Source organism: Abramis brama, assembly GCF_963993115.1.
Source record: "Abramis brama genome assembly, chromosome: 12".
In the NCBI taxonomy this organism is placed as follows: domain Eukaryota; kingdom Metazoa; phylum Chordata; class Actinopteri; order Cypriniformes; family Leuciscidae; genus Abramis; species Abramis brama.
This window is the reverse complement of record NC_139974.1, coordinates 27600637-27620411: the sequence shown is the minus strand read 5'-3', so window position 1 is coordinate 27620411 and position 19775 is coordinate 27600637. Positions and strand designations below refer to the sequence as shown.

The 19775-nt window shown below is 35.7% G+C and overlaps 2 long non-coding RNA genes across 2 annotated transcripts; one reads left to right on the top strand and one right to left on the bottom strand.

Moving 5' to 3' along the window:
* The first annotated feature begins 12109 nt into the window (after window positions 1-12109).
* On the top strand, window positions 12110-17456 carry LOC311093887. Its single transcript, XR_014608499.1, has 3 exons — window positions 12110-12999; window positions 13121-13295; window positions 17328-17456. It is a non-coding gene; the product is annotated as an uncharacterized lncRNA (long non-coding RNA).
* Window positions 15261-19076, bottom strand: LOC311093886. The gene is made up of 3 exons (XR_014608498.1): window positions 18822-19076; window positions 17749-17772; window positions 15261-17647 (listed from the first exon to the last, which is right to left on the bottom strand). It is a non-coding gene; the product is annotated as an uncharacterized lncRNA (long non-coding RNA).
* Between the last annotated feature and the right edge of the window lie 699 nt (window positions 19077-19775).

The window sequence follows — 19775 nt, the reverse complement described above, 5'->3', positions numbered from 1 at the left end:
AATCCGACCAGGTCAAGGGTGTGAGGAGGCTGCGCTATCAAGGGTTACGTAAACCGATACTCTGAGCCACATCATTTATTTTTCAGCCCGTTCTCCATGTGGTCCACTGACCCTGTAAGTTATATAAGTGATGCCATCCTCGATCTTATAATACAGTATTTGTCCGGTTAGACATCGAGGACAAGTAGGTATAACCCAGGGATTTCGAATTGGGGTCGCAGGGGCCCCAGGGGGCCGCAAGAGAGTATAAAGGGGTCTGCAGAAAAGTGTATGTTTACAGTGAATATGTGTATATATATATATATATATATATAATGTAACTGTGTGTGTATGTATGTGTATATAAATATATATTACTAAATAAATATTATTTTTGTATTATATACATGTTTACAGTGAATATAATGTAACTGTATGTATGTGTATTTATATAAATATATATTATTACTAAATAAATATTATTTTTGTATTATATACAGTTAGATTTATACATATATTGATATTTTCACTTTAAACATACATTTTTCTGCAGACCACCTTATACTCTCGCGGCCCCTTGGGACCCCAGTTTAAAATCTCTGTGTTTATTTTTATATTTTCCATTTTCTTTTTCTTTTTAAAGTTGAATAATTTTGTTGTGAGATTCTGTCATTTTTATCAGTCTTTTTTATATGTATCTATAGGCTAAAGTTTTCATAAATTTTTAATATTTGTTTGTCATTTTAGAAGCCTACATCAAGTTAAACTAAATAAAAAAGAGAAATGTTGCTTTAACAAACATAAACCCTGGTGCACATGATTTGCATTTCCACTTCCATAGAACCATTTGGGACATTCTTCTGGAATGTATAACCTGTTCTATCTGTAAATCCAGTCTACACATAATGCCTCTGGTATCCTTTCATTTTACACAAAGAGGTTAAGTCCTTTTTGAGAGCTTTAAAATCACCTGTAGATGAGGAGCCTTGCCAAGTTCTGTTTACGCAAGCAGGATCGGGTGGCATGACATTATCTGACTTAAGAGTTACATGCTTTGTATCCAACCAAACATCCTTTCAGATAGCAGTTAGGAGGAACCATGCAGGGAAATTGAGCTGGAGCAGGTTTCAAATAACAAAAAGATGGGGAAGGTATTCAGTGGAATACTGGATAGTGCTTATCAGGTTCCACTGTATTTCAGCTCATAACGGATGAATAATAGACAGATGTAAGCTTTCAAGCCATTTTGATGTATTCCTATATTTTATATACCCAAAATGTCTTACTCTTCTATGAAAATAAACAAAAAATACTGTAAAAACAACTGATGATTACTTGCGATCTAGATTTTTTTGGCAAATCAAAAGCTCTAATAACCTAAAACCCTTTCAAATAAGTAAATATTTGTTTGTTTATGCTGACACTAGGACAGAGAAACAACAACATTATCCACCATATCAGGTGACTATATCTGGTGTTTCAGCTTGTTTTACATTTTCTTTTTTTGTCTCATCTCTTCCTTCCACTAACTTCCCCATATTTCCACATAACCGTGTTACTATAGTTTCTCATATGCCAAGAGCACAGGTGGCAAAGTCTTTCCGCATGCTCGCCAAATGTCCTTTGAATGAGTCATTCTGTCATAGTTGTCAGAGATCCAATTATTACTATTTATTTCCTGTTATAGCCTACTTGCCACGTTACTGTGGAGACGCAGGTCGACCGAGAGTGTGCATTTGCATATCAGGCCGAGTGTCTTTCGGTCAGATACCGTCTGCCACACTCTGGTGGGCAGGAAGTGAATCATCTGAAGAGAAGGGGGAGTTTATTCTTGACTTCTGCACCTCCTCTCACTGCTCAGGGCCGATTGCCTTTCTGGCTTGCGCCAACCTCATGCCCACACACTCATGTATAATAGATAGATTTCTCTAGCTGCCATTAGCTTAGACCGACCCATGGTCTTGATGTTTGATGTCTCAGTTCTGTGCTTGACTAATTGATTCTTGATTCCCCCTATTTGCATTTTTATCTCTCTTATCTCATCCTTCATATGCCACATATGTATTGTTCTCTGTAATGTGTTTGTGTTTGTGTAGAGCTCAATGGGAGCTGTGTAATGGGCATTGAGGCATATGCAGGTGGGTGTTCTTCAACTGTTAACTATCAACTCTGTTGATTACAGGGGAGACATGAGTTAGAAATCAAGTTAAATGAATTTTAGTAGGCCTGTACCATTGTTGGAGCACTTCATTGTCATTTTGGGGTGAATCCTGCATTAAGACGATCCATAAATTTAATATAGGCCTAGCCTATATCAAATAGCTGCAAAGAGGAAATGGAAACCATTTACAATAAGGTTCAATAACATTAGTTAATGCATTATGTATTAACTAATGCATAACATAACCAACTGAACCTTATTGTAAAGTGTTAGAGAAAATCAATTGAAAATGGCCTGAAATAGTTACTTAGAAATATAAATAATGACATTAATTTATATAGATTAAGCTCTTTTTTTCACCAAATAATATCATTAAATAATATTAGTATATCCTAAAGCTAATCTTCTTTGATAACAATTGACACTAAATGAGTCACTGCTGTAACAGAAAGTCTTCTGAAATCTCTGCAAAATTCCAGTGTTCATGACATCAACCGCAGTTTGGGGGTTTCACGTTACTGTATTTCCCCTAAAAGATTCATATGTGTGAGGTGACTATTGTTGTTTCTCTTTCTAAGTGGTAAGAATTGAAGTTAACATGAAACAGCATCCACAACCAATTTTACTTTCAGTCACACTTTATATTAGGTGTCCTTAACAAAAACATAAGTAGAATGTACTTAATGTGTTGTTGTATTGGTATTGCTATTGAGGTGGGATACGGATATAGGGTTGGTTAAGGTTTAAGGGAAGGGTCAACAGTGTGATTATAGATGTAATTACAGAAATTAATTACAGCTGTAATTACATGGTATATTTCAAGTACAATGTAAAAAACATGTATGTACACAATAAGTGCATTGTACATTAAAGACACCTAAAGGGACCTTATTTTCTAATGTGATGTATACACCTGTTTCTAAATGAAACAAGATTATGAGGGAAAAATAATCAATAATCAAACATTGGAATAAAGTGCACTGATAAATCATGCTCAATTAAGCCATGTATGTGTATTTAGTATATGTGTTGAAGGCTTTTGTGGGGTGAATGTAAAAGTGAAACAGAGCATCCTCACCCAGGTAACAGATGAAACAAACAAAGCCAAAGAGATCAAAGCCTAGACAACTAAATCAGACTAAAGTGGATTATGTCTGTTGTGATTAATGAATGAATGGATGGACTGGCAAACCTGATCTACTGAACATGTGCCGTGATAATGATTTTATTGGTAATATTGCTTCTTAAAATAGGTACAAAAAGTGAGGGCAAAGGAAGGAACTTGTACAATATCCAGAATATAAATAGAATATAAATATATTGACCTTTTTATAAAGGCGGTGCAAATGTCACATTTGAGAAAATTTTATTTAACCTGACATGAAAAATATACACATCCAATGACTTCTGCCATCCTTAAAGTGAAATCTAAAAAGTTCCTTCCCTTGAATGGTGTTTCTTTTCTAATGACGTCAGTTTGATGGCTTGGGCAAAACATCCTTAACAAACAACTCAGTCTGCTGTCAGCGAGAGATGATGAGGAGGTGCGTGAAAATCAAGCCCTGCCCTCTATTTCATACTCAGTTTCCCTCAGAAATACATAACAATACGGAAGTCTACCGCAACATCCGGGTCATTTAACATGGTAATTTTATGTGTGTCTTACCTCAGAGGTTTTGTCTTTTCAACTGGATCCTACAATTCAAATCATACAGCATCACAATCCATCGCTAACTCATTTTAAATACCAAAAACACAATATTTTGTAACCTTGTTACCGCCTGATTTTTCTCTCATTACAAAAAAGCAACTTCAAAATTGCGACACCTAAGAGCTAACGTATTTTTATTCGGATCTGTTCTACAAGATGACGAGAAGTACACTTTCTCATTCCATTTTTTTTTATATATATATTTCTTTTAAATATTGAGGTGTTAGCTGCATTTGTCAAGAACAACTATTCAACCCTGTTACACAAGTTAATGTAAATGTTGTTCTAACATTCATTACTAATATATATGTAAATAAATATGAACAAGCGTTTGGTCCTCAACTATCTAACCCTACTTAGTGACGGCTTAATTTAGGACAAATGTACAACCCTGTTACTGTTATCCTGTTACTCATATAGTTCTTTATTTATTTATTTAATGTAAATATTGTCCATGTAATATTGATGTTTATTTCATGATCATAAGCATCACACAGAGCTTTAAGCTTTATTTAGACATGTCCCACAAATTTGGAAACAGGGTTGCAAAAATTGCATAAACAAATTATCCTAGGCGCACGGCATCACAATTCCTTTGTTACAGTGAGTACAGTTTATAGTCAACCTGTATATTAGGTGTCTTTAACTACAATGTACTCAGGCCTAATAAAAAAATGTATTGTGTTACTAAAAGAGTGTGATACAGTATGTTGATGTATTCATATGTTTGGTGCAGTTCAGTATTACACGTTTCTGCAGCTCAGTTTCAATAAATGGTCATTTTGAACCAAAAAGGAAGGTTTTGGTTCTGAAATTGACTATTTAGAGTACATCTCCTTTTCTCAAAGATCAATGAAAATATAATTTCATCTTGATAAATCTCATAAAACTGGACATTTAGAAGTAACATTTCACATAGTTAAACAGGACAGAGCAGGACTCTGTAAAGGTGAAGTAAAATGGTAACACTTTACAAGAAGGTCCCATTACTTAACATGCATTGACTAACATTACCTAACAACGAGGAATACATTGCAACAGTATTTATTTATCTTTCTTAAGGTTAGTTATTGAGAAATAGAAATAGAAAATACAACTGCATATTGTTAGTTCATGTTAGCTTAGGTCCATAAGAATATTAACAGATATCCTACAGATTTGAACTATGTATTGTATGTTGAAATTAACATGAACTAAGATTAATACATGTTTTAGAAGTATTATTCATTGTTAGTTCATGTTAACTAATGTAGTTACCAAATGTTAACAAACGGAACCTTGTTGTGAAGTTTTACCTGTAAAATGTACAAACTTTGTTACAACTAGGGTGATACTGGTCAGTTTTTAGTTGAAAAACTTCCTACCTATGAATGATTTCTTCCCAGTCTTCATGGTCATTTAAGAGCGTATCTCTCAGTCCAAAGTAGATCCTTCTTCTTTATTGTGCTTTGACAGGAATCCTTTTAAAAGCTGATTCTAATGCAGTATCCTCAGCAGTTCATCATTTTGAAACATTTTGCATGTGAACAAGCATGTGTGTGCGGGTGTGTGTAGGTGTGTGTCTAAATCTCTCTAGTGCTGCAGTATTGTTAGAGGCGGTCTCATCGCTTCAATTTCAAAGATCAGCAAATTATTGGCCTCATCACTCTTAGCTCTGTATCTCTTCGCCTCTCTTTTTGCTCTCCTTGTCTTTCTCATAGTTCAATGATAACTGAAACCAAAAACTGGTGACGTATGTCCAGCCTCCCTTGTTCTTGAGTCTTGCAAACAAAACAAAGCGACAGGTGTCGGATAGCAGCTCGTCTCACGAGTGTCCTGGTACCGCCCTATAGGGAAACCAGTTTCCAGGTTACAGCAGTCACTAGGGCAATGCCTGCACCATCTTCTACACTAGTTTAATTGTGCCATAAGCTTCTAATGACTTCCCAGGTCCATTGCTACGCTCTGGGAATATCTTACATAAAATAAAAAAAACGAATAAAAACAATGACTTGGCAAGTTTTTCTAGTTTCTTGCTTTTAGAAATTGCATAGGCAGGCAAATGTGCAGCTACACCTGGCCAGGATGATTTGTGTAAATAGGCCAGAGGCGGTGCATTTATTACATACACAGGCTAATATATTATACATAATCATATATAATATTACACATATATGACTTAGTCAAAGACCTCTAATGTCCTAATGACATCAAATGGTTACAATTTCATTCCGCTTTATTAAAAAAACAAAAAACAAAGCTAAATGTGGAAGTGCTTCAATGAAAAGAAGCACATTTCCTTATGTAAAGGTTACCTAAAGGTTTCCTCATTAAATCATGAAGACGATCCAGAGATTTTTAAAGAGACAATAAAATTTTTATTACTGATTTCCTGCCCAGTGCACATTCATCTCCACTGTAGAATAATTGTATGTTAATGGCCTTTTTGGTAATTGAGAGCACCTCAAATGGCATCTGCTATGTTCTTTCTAAACGGCTGGCTTAATGGCACACTGGAAGTTTAATGAAACCATTATATCCTTATTATTGCCTAGCCCTTTCTATAGGACACCTCAATATTTATGTCTTCATGCGTTCTGCAGACCAATTCAGTTAGCCTGGAATCAAAGGAAGGACACAAAAGCAATTTCAGCTAAAGCTTTCTTATCAATCTGTTGCAAGAGACGACACGCAGCTATAAATTAGGATTTTGTTCATCGTTCATAATGTTCTTATTCAGGTTTTTTGAGTGGTGTAAAGTGCAGGGTGCATCATTGTATTTACTGACTTCCTTATGATGACTGTGGTTATTATTAGCACCAAATTATAAAATTGCTGTGCTGATTATTACATTTAAAGTGAGGACAAGACATGCAGAACAATGAGCTGGTTGTCAAACCGAGTGGATTTTCCACCTTTTATTGACATTTTCACATCTTGAGGTCACATTGTGTTTTTTTTAGCCACACTGTAGATAATTAGACCATTGCCCCATGACGCTTTTAGCAAAGGAACTGAAAGTGTTGGTAGTTTTCATCAAGTAATGGCAGTCACTTGCTGCGTTACTTAGAACTTCCTGTTTAACTAAATTTAGCTCAATGTGATAATTCCATGTGTGTCTGGAACATTTTTCCATCACTTTACAAGTAACTCAATTTAGAACTAACTTACTACAAGTAACTCAATTTACAATTGACTAACTAACTAACTAACTAACTAACTAACTAACTAACTAACTAACTAACTCACTAACTAACTAACTAACTAACTAACTAACTCGCAAACTAACTAACTCACTAACTCACTTTACAACTAACTAACTAACTAACTAACTAACTAACTAACTCTATTGTTGTTGAAAATTGTATTATTCTTATTATTATATTTTAGCTCCTTAAGCTAACAATCTTACTTTGTTAGAGTTACTACTTTACAGTGTATGATATCTGATCACTCAGAAAAGTAACAGCAAACTCTTCAGTAAGCCAGCATTACTGGGGCGTGCGTCTGCAGCACAATAAATGACATGTTACACAACTAAGTTTAATACTTAGGTGGGAGTTGGTCTGAAATCCCTGAGTAATGAAAATAAAGAGGTCAGCCATGTCCTGGGATTGTAAAACCTACAGTGAAGACGTTTGTTACATCATGGTATTACAAAGAGCAAAATAGCTTGAAATAAAAACAAGAAGCAGAACAGAAAAAAATGTTTTTATCGTAACTGATTTAAATTGTATTCATATTTTCAGACTGCTATGGAATGTTAACATTTGCAATATTCCGTGGGCTGATGACAAGCCAGCTGGAGTTTCTTGTAAGCCCAAGAGAGTCAGTACTGTTGTTTTTGTTTATCAAAGTTCAAACAAGTGCAGCTACTTTCAGTTCCTTCTGGTACTGTACTGAGAAATACTGATATGTACTGAGAGGATGGAATCAAAAAGAGATAAAAAAATAAAAAAACCACATTATCTAACAGCAAAACTAATTGTATGCACAATGTCCTTCTGACTCACTGAACATCTTAAGTATGACACTTTGATGTGTAACTTTTCTTGTTTGTTACAGACACCCTTGTGAAAAAGAAATGTATGCACTTAACTGTACTGAATGTCCACTTGAAGTGTACTTCAAATCTTAAAATTATATATATTTTAAAACTGTACTTGCAAATTATATAACATTAATTAAATAAATGGCTACTTGAGTGTAGAGAGTACACTTTCATGACTGTTTCTTAACACAGGTTAGTACACTTTTAAAAATGCCTTTTAGAACAATGTCAAACTAAATGCTTTACTTTAAAGTACAATTTAAATAATTATGTTTTAATAATATTTGCCTTGCATTAAAGAAGTACACTTATTGTGATGTGTTGACTAACTTACTAAAGCATGTGTAAAGTATTATTATCATTTTAACTGTGGTGTGTTATTCGATATTACATTTAAAGTTAATATATTTTACAAGTACTAAATTGCAGCATCATAACTACAAATGTGTAATTACATTTGTAAATACATGACATACAAGTTTCAATATAATATATTACATAAAGTATATTTTTGTTTAACCACTTTAACCATATCAAAGACAATAAAATATGTGTTTAAGTCCTACTTAAGTGGATTAAAAAAGCACTCTAAAGTTCAGCTAATTGCATTTAATATAAATTTAAACTATCATTTATTTTCATCTAATTGCAAATGTTTCATATAATTGCAAGTGTCCATATTCATGTAATATATGCTAAAGTGTACTTCTTTTTCACAAAGTCATGAATGACCCAAACCGTATCTGGGACCTACCATAAAAGCCTAACCACCCACAACCCACGATTAGCATAATGCTGTTGGGTTTTGTGCTGGTCACTCACATTTTTCTCAGAAAATCCAGTTGTCTTTTAACACTTACTTGAACTGTGAACTATGAGCTCATGAATAAAATGTAAAACGCTGTGAGTACTGCACTTCAGTAAACAGCATAATCGGCCAGTGTGATAATTAGTTCTAATCATTCAGTGCTAGGAGCTGTTTGAGGATTGCTCACTCATGCTTATTCATGATGAAGTGTGGGGAGCAGAGGAGAAGAGAGACAAAGATGACATTTTAAACCTGAACACTGTCTAAGACGCTCTTTAAATAGCCTTTGACCGTCTCTGAGTTTGTTCTTGGGACTTATAGACAGGATTGATTGGACTTATGGACAGGCACTTGAATCACGCTACCCTTTTTAGCACATGCAGCATCATAGAACAATAGAACAGCTAACATCAACAACTTATTCACTTTTCAATTTGACTTAAGTGTGTATAATGAAATTGATTTAGCAAACTAAAAATGATATTACAGCTCTGCCCTGACCTCACACTGATCCAGATCTCACCTGATCTGCAAACTTGTGCCAAAAATAGCCTCACACTTTTTCCTGTCCCTAAAATAAGCTGTTCCCTTTGAGAATAATCTAAGTTAACACACAGTGAGAGATCTATTATGTGATGTCCTCAGAGGCCCAACAGATGTTAATTAAACAATCTATGGCTGCTTGACATAAAGCAATGCAATATTGGCTGAGATTATAATGATCATGGTGTATGAAACGTATATAAGGAATTCTTTTCTGGAGCTAATAGGTGCAAAGTCAAATTTATGCTGTTTTAATAACTCATATTGGGATAAAATAGAGCACATGGCATTTACTAATTTTAATCACAAGTGGCTTTTTAGATTACATATGCATAATAAATTAGTAATTAATGAACTTGCATTGCAGCCGTATAATCTTAAAAGATGTTGCATCACGCATACTCCAAGCACTGTGAATAGGATGTTAAAATATAGCATTTTTCATATTAAATCAATTTCCTTTGCTATTCAAATTGTGTCTAGTCACACCCTTGAGTTTATGTATTATAATGTGCATTTGTAGCATAGTTGTCTGCATGTGATTTAGGTCGCATGAAATTTTCCGCTCTGGACATTGATGAGTTCCAAGAAAGACTCGCCATTCATTCCAGATTAGGAATGAAGGATTATTGTAAATCCATGTGAGAGGCATGTGCTAGCCTTCATTACATGAGAAAGGTTAAGTCTATATTCTCTCTCTCTCTCTCTCTCTCTCTCTCTCTCTCTCTCTCTCTCTCTCTCTCTCTCTCTCTCTCTCTCTTAAGGTCAGTGTTATTTCAGTATCACTGAGATACTTTTTTTGTGTGCTGTGTGTTTTTTGTAATTTTTATTCGTTTTGGCTGTGCACATTTTATTACGTCGGTCTTAACATCTTGACCAAGGCTAAATTGTCTGGGGATGACCCTTTGAGGGAGTTTCACTGAATATGTGGATTGAGGGGGTGTTGGAATTATGCAGTTCTCCTCTTACTGTCTTCATTGCAGCAGAGGAAAACACCAACCCCACTCTGAACCCAGAGCCCAGCCCGTCACGCACCCCACGGACTTCATGTCAGAGCCCACCGCAGACCCTGAGCCGAACCCTGCCGAATCCTGTTATTCCTGCATTTTACATCTACATACATACTAATACACATAGGCTAACTGTTCTACCTTACTTTCTACCTAATTTTACACACAGACACACACACACACACACACACATGTCTGGTTTACTATCTTTGTGGGGACTCTCCATAGACTTAATGGTTTTTATACTGTACAAACGGTATATTCTATCTCCTTACACTAACCCTACCCCTAAACCTACCCATCACAGGAAACTTTCTGCATTTTTACATTTCCAAAAAAACTCATTCTGTATGATTTATAAGCTTGTTTACCCATGGGGACCTCTATTTAGGTCCCCACTGTGACACGAGTCCCCATGAGTCTGTGTGCATTCAGGTTGAAGTCCCCACCGGGATAGAAAAACAGGTACACACACACACACACACACACGGTCACGGTCACGGTCACGTCTTCTCTGATGTCTGATCTCCACACACACACACACAGACACACACAGAGAAACACACACACAAACACACACACACACACACACACACACACACACACACACACACACACACACACACACACACACACACACACACATACACAAACACACACACACACACACACACACACACACTCACACATGGTCACGTCTCCTCTGATGTCTGATCTCCACACACACAGACACACAAAAACACACACAAAAACACACACACACACACACACACACACACACACACACACACACACACACACACACACACACACACACACACACACACACACACACACAAACTGCACAGGTCAAATAGACCTATATTCAATCTGTACAATGGTTGATACAACACAGTATCCCACCGGTCACAGTTGTGACCGATCATAAAACACACTTTTTCACACACTTTTCCATGAAAATTTCTAAAAATTATGATTGATTGTTTCAAAGGGATACTAATGACACATGATTTGGATATTTTTGTGTCTGGGAAAAATTTGGGATTAAATGGGTTAACCCTTACCTAACAGTCCACTAATAGTCTACTAATACTCTAATGAGAGTTAGTTCAGTTGACATAGTTGCGAAGTTACTTTTAGTTTGTAGAGTGTCTAAAGTGGGCCATCGAAATAAAGTGTACCAGTTTTTTATATTATATATGAAATGTCATTCTGAAAATCTACCGTCATTATAACAATTTCCTATTTAGATTAAGTAGCTCTCAGAATTTTTGTTGACTTAAAAAGAGCTCAGGATTTTATATTAATTTATTTATTTTTATTTAATTTCATGTTTCATATGAGAAATGTACGTCATCGTCATCACAGTGTTTGTTGTGGTAGCAACAGCACATGAATGCTCATCACATGAAAACTCATTAGACAAATAACATCCATGAAATACCTTCAAACAACCACGGTTATTATTCAACTAAAATAAAAAATAAAAACATTTTTGTTACTTGAAATAAAACAAACATTAAGTGAAATAAAATAAAATAGAAAGCTTATTTTATTTCAGCTATAGTTAAGAAGACAACATATATCATTATAATTTAGTTTAACTTGTACTAAACTAAAACTAAGACTAAAATAAAAATAAGAAAAACTATTTAGACATTAAAAACTAATAAAAATGACAACACAACAAAATTACTAAAACTTTAACTAAAATTAAAATGAAAACAGATAATATAAAATTAAACAACTTAAAAATAACCAAAATATTAATAAAAACTATAATAGTATCTCAAAAAAGGACACTAGACTTGACTACAACTACTATGCACAAACCAAGAAAATAATTAAGAAACTATTTTGCAGTTTTTTAAAGCATTTTTATTTTATTTTTTATTTTACAATTGATAAAATAACCATTTTACGGTGTACTTTAATGTATTATAACTTTAAAAACAATTATTTACAATTAAAGAGTGCTTTTATTTGGCAGGCAGGTTTGCAAGACCATTTTCAGGGTGCCTCTAAAGTTTGACCTTTAAAAATTCTGTTGATGTATTCTGTGATCCTGACGTGATCTCTGCGAATCTGTGACAGCTTAGCACTTTAGCATTCAGATTCATACTTTGATTTACTGTGTGTCTGAAGAAGGGCACTTGGTTTAGCGCTGTGCACAATGTAAAGGATGACCTGACATTAAAATAGAGCCCACATGTTACTCATGCGTCAGCAGTTCTCAGAAATCCAATAAATTGGACTGGCCTGATTAATAAAATGTATTGCCAACAATATCATTGCATCACAGTGTTCCATCAGTCTGTACAGGGGCTGCTGCTTTATCCCCCACGAAAAAATCCCAACTATCTTCTTAGTTTTGGTAATCTTGACATTGGTCAAATATGATCTGCCACTGTCATTCTTAGATGCAGTTATGTTATTCTGAATTGGCTGTGGGGTCCAATGTAAAGCACTAGTGTAATGGTTATGACACTGTGATCTAGAAGTTATACAACAGTTCTTCAGCTATGTGCTCATGTAGTGAATGGGATTATGGATTTAAGTAGGGTTAGTGAAGTAGAGAGCTGTGTCATGATGCTATTGTCAGATGGGGTGAAACACAGCCGGCCTTCATCATATTTGCATGCAGTCACTGGAACGGGTGTGTTGGCTGCAGATCAAATTGCAAACAGGTCACTTGCTTGTTACATCACAGAGTAAAGGACATCATAAAGTCATCATGCAGTTAATTCAATTGATAAAGTTTGTGATTGTTAAGTTGACATAACATCAAAATACACATTTTTATGTTATATGTTGTAGTTTATGTTGATTAAATCTGCCTTTCTGATTACTATTTCCACATGGTTGTCACCTTCACCAGCTTGCTTTCTTTGGCAACAACACAAATGCTTCATTGAGCAGGAGCAGGAAGACTTACTAAATCAAGCGTATGAGGGCGGCAACATTTAATGATTCCAATTACAAACCGTGGCTCTATGGTCTGCCTCAATGCACTCTGGGGAAATGAGCCATCTCTCTTACTTTGCAAGCAGCAGGTCAGTGAATTATGCTGAGAACACACGGCACACATTCCCAGCCTGTTTTGACTTTCTCCTCTGCTCTTGAATAAACTTCCATCAAAGATGAACTAAAGAAAGAAAAAGGTTGTGACCCTCGCAGGTGCTGTGTCGACAGGGAGGGCTCTATTTTGGAAAGCGTACGCTGACCCTTCATGCACCTCACCCCTCAAAACAATAGTGAACATGTGGAATCTGACAAACAGAGAGAGAACTTGAACCAGCATAATCTCACTTGGAGTGTTGAGGGGATCTGGTTTTGACAGGCTAGGGTCTGATTCTAACCCACCGAAGCTAGTCATGTGCAAACAAAGCATGCTGTTATGCAGTACCAAGTACTGTGATGATATATAGTAATACTAAGAAATGAAACGAGTTGTATAAGGCTCATTTCATAGTCTTACTCATAGTTAGAGCCAAACAAAGTTCAGATTCTTGTGAAAAAGAAGTGCACTTAATTGCATTGAATATGTATTCAAAGTATTTGACTATGGCTCTATATATATATATATATATATATATATATATATATATATATATATATATATATATATATATATATATATATATATATATATATATATAATAACAAAACTATAGATAACCCTTTATTTTACAGTGTCCTTGTTACATGTTATGTAACTACAAATTATGCATAATTACATGGAACCCTAATCCTAACCGTATAGTAATGTAATTAGTTAATATTACTTAATACTTAAATGTATAATTACATTGTAACAAGGACACCTTAAAATAAAGGGTTACACTTTATTTTAAGGTGTCATTGTTACAGTGTAATTATATATTTAAGTACTGAGTAATATTAAACAACTACATGTATTTACTATAGGGTTAGGGTAGGATTGTGATTTGGTTGAGGTTTAGTTGCATGTAATTATGCATAATTTATGGTTATTACTATGGTAAGTACATGTAACATATGTAACAAGGACACTGTAAAATAAAGTGTTACCCACTTAAGTGCATCCTTAAAAAAGTGCACTTTGTAATAATGTCAAATTTTACATGTTCTTATTTTGATGTGTTCACTAAAGTACTTGATTTTAATTTTAACTGCAGTGTGTTATTCGATTTTACATTTAAAGTAATATTTTAATTTTTATGTACTAAAATGTAACTTCATTACAAATGTGTAATTACAAATATGAACATCCACAACATACAAGCGTCAATAGAAATTACATGAAAGTAAATACAAATGCTTGTCAGTACATTCAGCAGTATACACTTTAACTATATTTCAATAAAATAAAATAATAAAAGTAACTATGAAATCACATGTAAAGTTGCACTTAGGTGGGTCAGAAAAAGTAATCGCGTTTAATCTAAATTTAAACTATAATACTTTTTCATTTAATTGCAGTTAAGTGACCAAAAAAATCACATGCAGTGCACACTTAAGTGTATTCTTTTCAAAATTATTATTTCTCTAATAAATTACAAAGAGGTATGCTAAAATGTACTTCTTTTTCACAAGAGATAAAATAAATTCAGTCATCATCTTGAGGTTTCATGCTCCTGAAAAAAACATCAAACAAATACTGTACTATGTTCAGAAAATGAAAGGGACAAAAAGAAAGGGGCTGTTCTGGAACTTTCTGACAAAGAAAAGTGGAGAGCACCTCTTCATTATTTACGAAGGGAACACTGCATTCCGATACCTGAGCCGATAGAAAGATAACTCCAGGGGTATCACTGTTTCTGTACCTCCCTCGGCCTCCTCTTGTCTCCTCACAAATAATTGCTACCATAGTGAGGTCGAGTTCCACGCTCATGTGAAATATGCAGTTGTAGAGTCCCAGCGGAAAAAGAATGTACTGTACACGTTTCAAACTGACGTCACAGTATAACATCACAGATAAACATCACATGGCGACAACCCTGGGGGTTTAAAAGCAAACGCACATACAGTCATATGCGCACCAACTGAGATGGGCCTTTGACGCTTTTATGAAAACATCTTAAGAACTTGACATCACAGTGCCTGAGGTGCTTTGGATGAATTAGCAGAAAAAAACAGTATGGATTCACTTCGTCACAGTGTTCTTTAACTCTCATGTGCTTACAATCTTATGTTCCATCTGAACACTAAATGGAGACTTCAGTCTCACTTTGAGACTTGCAGGACACTCAGAAGAAATCTTTAGGAGACTTGTTTTCTACTCTATAAAGTACATATAGACCGCATGTGGTTCAAGTGACCCAATTTTGATTTTTTTTCCTCTCATGTGGCACGGATCGGATATGACCCATGAACATGTGAGCAGGAAAAAAACACATGGATTCCAGTATTCTCAGATAGGTTTCAGACCTCACTCAGAGGTGAAAATAAATTTGATATGAATCGGATTGCCCTATGTGCATTTGAGTCTGCCATGTAAGCGGACAGATCGGATATTCCCCTGACAATGTGAGTCGTACGACATTGAAAAAGTGATGGTTGTGAATGACGTCAACACATGTGGAATCCAACCGTGATCACATGACTATTTTCAATGGCGCAATGGAGGATGAAGTCCCACCCCAATGTTTTGCTGCATGACCTTTAAAGATGGTCCATTGCAAAGCGCACCATTTTTACTTCCTTTTCTGCCTATATGTTTTTCCGGGACAGTATGTCGACCTTGGGTTGTTTCGCCAAGTGTTAAGTGTAAGTTCAGATATCAGATATGGGTCACTTTCAAAAGAAGATGTAAGCTGGTTGTCAAAAAAGTATTATATTCAACAAATCAGAATTTGGCATCAAGATTTGCAGTGTAAATTCGGCCATAGAGATCTGTGTCAAAAAGTTATTCATAGTGCATACTATGTGATAGAAAGATGTGAAATGAAAACAGATTAGAGAAAATCATATTAACATCACAATCATAAATCATAAAGTGTAGTGTATGACCATCACCAACATTTTAAATACCAAAGGTAGAGTAGCAAAACAGCCTATTTCAATATAGATGCGTGCAGGTCTGGCAAAGTATTAGTCACATTCCTCACTCCCCCACACAATCTTGGCTGGCACAAAAAAATGATAACAATGTTATTGAATAGTGTGATGAATGTGAAGACCTATCCAGCTGTGAGTATCACTGTAGCATGCTGAGAAATTATGTTGTAATGTTGCATGAGCAAGAAAATCTGGTCTATATTACCATACCAAAATACCAATTAGATTTTCTGAAGAAAATGTCAGTGACGTTTGCCTATGCAAAACTTGCCACTAGAATGTTGAAGTTGTTCTGATAACTAATGTTGCTATAATATTCACTGATGGTCGCTAGGTAATTGTAAGGCCTTTGCTGAGGTGTTTGGGTTGTTTATAGGATTTTTCTATATGGTTTCTAAAGTATTCTGAGTAATCTCTAGGGCACATGTGTCAATGTGCCAGGCTCCTGGAGGGCCAATACTGCAGAGCTCCACCCAACTCCAAAACACCTGCCTGGAAGTTTCTAGTAATCCTAAAGACCTTGATTGGTTGGTTCAGGTCTGTTTAATTATGGTTAGAGCTAAACTCTGTAGGTCAGTCGCCCTCCAGGAACTGAGTTTGACAGCCCTGCCCTAGGGGATTGATAGGTGGTGACAAGGGTGCTCTGGATGGTTGCTAGGCAGTTGCTAATGTGTTCTTTCTTGTTGCCAGGGCACTGCTACAAGGTTGTTAATGTTTTTGAGATGGTCGTTAGGTCCTTCTTGGTTGCTATGCCGTTTCTATGCAGTTTCAAGATGTTCTGAGTGACCATTAGGGTGTTGATAGATGGTTGCTAGGGCATTGCCAAGCAGTTGCTAAGATATTTTTTATTGTTGCCAGGGCACTGCTTTGTGGTTGCTAAGGTGTTAGAGATGGTGGCTAGGGCTTTCTCAGTAGCTAAGCCATTTCCGGATGGCAGTGTTTTCTTGGGAACCATTTTTTAAATTTTGTTCTCTTTTTTCCCTCTTTTTTCCCTCTTTCCCCTCTCATCCTTCCATCTCTTTTTCTCTCGCCTCATCTGTCCTTAGCCCCAGGTGTTGCTGCCGCTGTGACTGGCCCTGGAGGGCGTGAGGGGGGTGGAGTAGAGTGCAGTCTCGAGGGTACCCCACGGCCTGCGAGGGGGGATGGGGGTGTGTGGCAAGAAGGGCGGGGCCGAGAGCCATGGGAATGGAGCGAGGCTGTTGGCATGAGCGTCACCTGTGCGCCACAACAGTCTCAAATCTCACGGAAGAGCTCCGGAATGCTAAAAGGAGGAGTAACGACAGTGCAAGACGAGAGAGGACCAGGCCTGGACTTTATGTTGTTGCGTTTTATTATGCAGTCGTCCGTGAGGGGCTGCCTCTTTACTCTTTAAACAGGGAAAAATCACGAGTAAGAACAAAGTGATGTGTAAAAATATGTAGGACCAAACCACATACCATGCGACGACCAGCAACAGGAGAAGCCCACCTGTCAACACTACATCCCGGCAAGCTGGAAGAGGAGGAGGGATCGGGGGCGAGAATAAAATATATAAGAATAAAATATTATTAATAAATATTTGAATATATTTTAATATTAATATTAATAAACAAACAAACTTCGAATATGATTTTTGGGCAAAAGTCAAAGCCCTATAGTGCTGAATGACCATTAGGTTGCTGATAGACGGTGGCTATGGTTTTGCTAAGGTAATCAGGATGGATTCTAACTGGCTTCTAAGCACTTGATGCCACACAAATAAACTACTATTATTCTTTCATGGAAATCCATGTTGTCCTTCAGAATGGATGCAGGGACAAAGTATCACTCAGACTTTTTTCCATTTCATCTAATTTCATTTCATATTTTTGTCTCTTCACCTGGTAACCTTTCACAGCTCATTATAACTTTCCCACATCTTACTGTTTCACTCTCCGACCCATCATATCATTCGGATACCACTGACAGTAGCACAGCTCTAAATGCAAGCTTATGTAAATTCTTAGGCCTGATTATCCCTTCCTATAAGATTGAGTTTTTATTTGAACAGATTGTCTAGCCTGCTGCTTTTGCTGAAAGCAAAGCACATGCTCCTAACTGTATTTCATTACATTATGGCATGATGTCATCATATGTGAGGGATTACAGCCTTGCATACTAGAGTATGAATATGAAATGTCATTCAGCAATCATCAAAAATCTGTCTTTGCAATTTACACAAAGGTGTGAGTGCCCTGATTATGGAGCCGTCAGTGGACAATTAAATTTAAATGAGATATATATTTGACCCTCAATAGACCCTCAATTTCCCTATTTATTGCTACACAGTTGTCTATGGCTGTTTAGTGTATAATCCAGTTTCAAATTTGTTTTAATTTGTCGCCTAAATCTTTTGATTACAGTTACCTTATAATTTGCTGCAGAAACTTCCTATCTCCCAATTCCATTGACGTCAGATTTAGCTCTTACATAAACATGCGACTTGGGACTGCAAGACATTTTATCCACTGCTTTTACGGTGCATTTGCCTCAAAATCAGCTATGTTGCCTTGGGGTCTCACCAGCACAGCTCAGTGACGTTGTTGTTCTCTAGTTTTTCTTTCTCATTCCCGCTCTCTCTGTCCTTCTGTCTCTGTCCATATCCACTCTAACTCTGGGGCTTCAGGTTAAGTTGAGTTAAATTAAGTGGTTGCGTAAGCTGGACGGGAGAGACATTTCTGTCAGTTTGCCATGGGCTTTTTTTGGCTGTATGATGGAGACATTGGAACTGTTGTGAAATGTGATCAATATCAATAAAACGTCCTGATACATTGTATAGTATAAAAGACCTTTGAAATTAAAATCAAATATTATTTGTGTAAAAGCATGTGATTTTTAAGATTTATTATTATTATTATTTTTAAAATTGATATATTTAAAAAGTGTTAAAATAAGTATGACAATTATATGTATACAATTAAATAGTTGTTACTGGCATTGTGGAGTTTTGCTCTGAGATGAGAGTTTTGCTCTAAAAACTTTGTTGTTGTTGTTATTATTATTATTATTATAAATTTGTTTATAATAAATTCACTTAATAATTGAATCCTGGCCAAAGAGGGTGAAACATCAGTCCAGCCAAATTCATCAAATCAGAGGATTTAATACATTTTTGTAATATAATCTGAGATGATTATTATAATATTAAAGATTAGCAGACAGGTGTGGGGAATTTCACACTTTGACACGCATTGATTTTTCCACTCATATTTCCTAACTGGTGCATGTCTTTTTGTTTTATGCAAATGCTTCATTTTGCTAGTCAAATCCTGTTTTCATTTAAGAGTGAACTGTGTCCTGTATTTCTTTTTACAAGGAAGAGGAATTTTGACCTATATAATTTTGAGGAGTATTTGACCTATTTTGTACATTAGCTGAACAAATCACTTTGAGTATTCAAGTGAGATGATGTGTAAGATTCTTGACAACACAAAAAAAGTTCTAATGTGGTCACTTCATAGTTGGTGGATATTATC